Consider the following 5,000-nt stretch of genomic DNA (forward strand, 5'->3'; position numbering starts at 1 on the left):
CAGATATGCGAAGATGGTTCAACATATGCAAATCTATAAATGTAACACACTATAATATACAGCCAAATCCAAAAACCACACAATCATCTCAGTTGATTCACAAAAGGATTTTGACAAAGTCCAATGCTCATTCATGATCAAAGACCTACAGAAAATCGGAAGAGATGATCTCTACCTCAATCTGATTAAAGCCATCAATGACAATCCAACAGCCAACATAATTCTAAATGGTGAAAAACTAAAATGTTTCACTCTCAAATCATGTATAAGACAAGGATGTCCTCTATGACCACTTCTATTCAATATATTTCTGGAATCATTAGCTAGCATTTTAAGAAAAGAGAGAGAAATAGAATGAATAAAAATAGGTAAAGAAGAAGTTAAACTATCATTATTTGCAGATGACATGATACTCTACCTGGAAGAACCAAAAAACTCCACCAAGAAACTCCTAAAATTAATAAATAAATTCAGTAACATAGCAAGTTACAAGGTCAATACCCAAAAATCAATACCATTCTTCTACACAGATAACAAACACAATGAGGGAAAAATCAGAGAAACAGTATCCTTCACAACAGCATCCAAAAAAAAAAAAAAAGAAAAAAAGAAAAGAAAAGAAAAGAAAAGAAAAGAAAGAAATACCTAGGAATTAATCTAACTAAGTAAGCAAAAGATCTATACAATGAAAATTACAGTACTCTGAAAAAAAAAAAATGGAAGAGGATTTTAGAAAATGGAAACATATCCCTTGCTCCTGTTCAGGAAGAACCAAATTGTGAAAATGGCCATACTCCCAAAATTGTTATACAGATTTAATGCAATTCCTATCAAAATACCACCAACATACCTCACAGATCTAGAGTAAACATTCCTAAAATTTATTTGGAACCAGAAAAGACCTAGAATAGCAAAGGCAATCCTGGGCAACAAGGGCAAGGCAGGAGGCATTACAATGCCTGACTGGAAATTACACTACAAACTACTGTGATAAAATCAGCACGGTACCAGAAAAAAAAAACAGGCCTGAGGATCAATGGAACAGATTAGAAGATACAGATAAAACTTCAAACACACTCAGCCATCTTATCTTTGACATAGGATCCAAACATACTCACTGGAAGAAAGATAGTCTCTTTAACAAATGGTACTGGAAAAACTGGCTCTTGACATGCCAAAAACTAAAACTAGACCCAGATCTATCACCATGCACTAAGGTAAAGTCAAAATAGATTAAAGATCTAAACATTCGGTTGGTGAGATGGCTCAGTGGTCTAAAGCACCTACTTAGAACAAGCTTAGCAAAGCACAGGGACCCTGGTTCAATCCCCCAGCACCACATGCCAGAGAGCCCCGCCCCCTGGTGGGCTGAACTGGCCACACACACACAAAATAAATAAAATTAAATAAATAAATATTTAAAAAAATATTAAAAAAAAAAAAGATCTAAACATTAAAACAGAGACACTAAATCTCCTGGAAGAGAAAGTAGGTGGAACTCTTGAAGACATAGGAATAGGCAGACAGTTGATGAACAAAAATCAAACTGCCCAGGAAATACTTGAAAGAATCAGCACCTAGGACCTCCTCTTATTGAGCAGTTTCTGTATAGCAAAGGAAATCACCAACAGAGTGAAAAGACAATGCACAAATTTGGAAAAAAACTCTTAACCAATGATCACACAGACAATAGTCTTCTATCTAGAGTACATCAAGTACTAAAAAAAATTAGGGCCCCAAAGTTGAAAGACCCAATCCAAAAATGGGCATCTGAGATGAATACATACTTCTTAGAGGAAGAAATACAAGAAGGAAATAATCACCTGAAAAATTTCTCCACATCACTGGTCACTTGAGAAATGCATATTAAAACAACATTGAGATACTGTCTTACCCCAGAAAGAATTGCTATCATAAAGAAATCAACTAATAACAAATGCTAGAGAGGCTATGGGTAAAAAAGAGCCCTTTTCCACTGCTGATGGGAATGTGGACCGGTACAACCACTACAGAAATCAGTGTGGAGGGGCCAGGGAGATGGCTTTGTAGAATAAGAGCTTCCCTGGCAAGCACAAGGGCCTGAGTTCAATCCCCGGTTCTGCCAAAAAAAAAAAAAAAAAAAGAAAAGAAAAGAAAATTAAAAAAAAAGAAATCAGTGTGGAGACCTCTAAAAACACTAGGACTGAAAATCCTATTCCATCCACCTCTTCCCCTTCTGGGTATTTTCCCAAAAGAACTGAAAACATTGTACCACAGTAAACATTGTTCCCCAGTAATAATAGGAAAGGCCAGTTTATTTGAGACAGTACCCAATGGCCATGGAAGATGAAAGGATTAAACCCCACATTTAAGAGATCTCTGCTAATGGACCTAAAAAATGTTCTGACTAGTGTTTTTATTTAGTCAATGTATGTTTAATAGTTTCTTTGCCTTTGTCTTCAGATTCAAAGCTGTAATGAAAATGCGTAGTGTCTATTGAGGGCCTTTAGATAGAACCTTTGAAGAGTATATCTGACTGCCGATCAACAACTACGACCCGTTTCAGCTTGAAGAAGCCAGAGCAGTCATCACCCATAGTTACCCCAAGGCAGGTCGGGTTACTTCTTCAGAGGGGGGATGTTGCAGGCAGCTGAGTTAGACAGAAATATCATAAGCAGTCAGAAAGGGCCAGGCCCTCAAGAAGACAAGATGGAAAACAAGGTGACTTTGCAACTTGGAAGAGAGAGACACTCCCATATGGGCCACACCTGAAGACCAAGACGAAAAGAGGAAGCACAGCTACATACTTCCCTAGGGATGGGCATTAGGGATTGATGTCCTAAATAGTATCAATCAACTTGAAAGAGCCCAAATGAGTCACTAGCCCAACCCCCAACAGGAAGAGACCCTGTTCCATATTGGTGCCCGCTTGCTACGTGACTTGCTTTCCCATTTGTTACTGGATTTAATCAATTTTGCCTGAGTAATGGTGCTTGTAATCTCATTGGTTTACCATAGTTTTGTCCCACCTTAGGCCCAACTAAGCAAGTTCCCATGTCTTCTCCACCACCTTAGATCTGCCTCACCACATGGTTTTCCTCTATGAAAGTCCCTGCAAGAGACAACTGGGGGGGGGGGACTACCCGCTTGGGCCTCCCCCTCCTGTCCCTCTCTTGGGACAGGATCTTTCTTTCTCTCAATAAATATATTCTGCTCATAAAAAAAAAGAAAGAAAGAAAGAAAGAAAGAAAGAAAGAAAGAAAGAAAGAAAGAAAGAAATGGCACTTAAGGATTAAACAATGAAGATAAGAGAAAGGAGAAAAGACAGGGGGAAAAAAGGCAAGGGAAAAACATGCAAGTATAGGGACAGAATGGCTGAGGTGATTGTACTAAAAATTTTCATTAGTTTTTTTGAAAATAGAAGTTAATGTGTAGAATTTTTCGCCTTGTCTAACTATAGGCTGATATCTGTGATCTAGGTAACTACATCAATGACAGCGATGTGTAATACAAAAATTATGCTTGAATACTTGTCATCTTGGTCTTCTAAATGTATACCATTTCTAATGTCATATCAATTGTTACTATACTCTCTTCAAAATAAATTTTTAAAAAAGACAAAAAGAAAAGCAAGAGGGACAAGAACAAAAATTTAAGATTCCTGGAAAACAAGAGATAATGTGCAATCATATGTCCAACCTTCCATAACTATATCTGTTAATCTTAGCAAAAGATTTGACAATAAAAATAGATAATATGGGGCTGGTGAGATGGCTCAGTGGTCTAAAGCACCTACTTAGAACAAGCTTAGCAAAGCACAGGGACAGCGGTTCAATCCCCCAGCACCACATGCCACCCAGCCCCGCCCCCTGGTAGGCTGAGCTGGCCACACACACACACACACACACACACACACACACACACGTAAACAAATAAATAAAATTTAAAAAAAATAGATAATATATCAACCATTGTTAATCAGCTATTCTTGTTCTGAAAATGTATAACATATTTATCACTGTATGTTATCTTGTTTCTATCACTGTTTCTGATTTTTATTTTTGCTTTTGTCTTTTCCCTTTCAAAATGAAATAATATGATTAAATTTAATAAGATAAAAAACTTTGTTTACATTTTTTTATTTTATTCTCTTTTTTTTTCTTTTCCCTTCCCTTCCCCCTCTCCACCTAATGGATAACAGATATTGAGAAGTAGGAAGGACGTGTTTTCTTTTATTGTGCCTAATCATTGGTGTAAATTATCACTTCCACTGCCATATAGTTTCCCATAATTTACTACAGCTTTTTAAGTAGTCATCAAAACTTTGTCCTATTCTGGATACAATTTCATCCTCATTTAATTGACTTCATGAACACCCTGCCCATCTGCTCATCATCTTTACTCAATGAATCTTGTGGCTTTATCACCAGGTTTATAATCTTCAATCAAATAAGCAGGCATGACATTCATGAAGGAGAAAAAATAAATTCAATGAATACAGAGTCCCTCAAACAAATGTATACACAGTTCAGGAAAAGAAAAACTAGTGCAGTTTTTTTTTTTTTTTTTCAAGAGATGCTTTTTCCCTCATATGGTGGCCCTAGAAGATGACATATGTCACAGAAAGCCCACTATGCTGATGCCTCTTAGAGAAGAAATTGAAAATGCATGTGTAGCAATCTCAAACACAAAATTTAGGGGCTGGAGAGATGGCTCAGTAGAGTTCAATCCCCAGTTCCACAAAAAAGAAAAAAAAAATCAAATACAAAATTTACCATACTGGTAAATGTCTGGGAGCTAATAGCCAGCACTTACAACACCTCTTGCAATTGTACAGGTCAACAAACAGTAACTCATGATAGCTCAGTACAATATATTTACCCAAGTTTTTCTTTTCCTGGAATGTATATACATTTTAGGGGCAGGCAGGCTCTGTATCTCGAGCATTTACAGTGAATATCAGTAAATCATATAGGATTCCTATTATCAATGAGCCTATGGCCTTGAGTTCACAAAAAATT

This window comes from Octodon degus, unplaced genomic scaffold (genome assembly GCF_000260255.1).
Source record: "Octodon degus isolate 3935 unplaced genomic scaffold, OctDeg1.0 scaffold00257, whole genome shotgun sequence".
Taxonomy (NCBI): Eukaryota; Metazoa; Chordata; class Mammalia; order Rodentia; family Octodontidae; genus Octodon; species Octodon degus.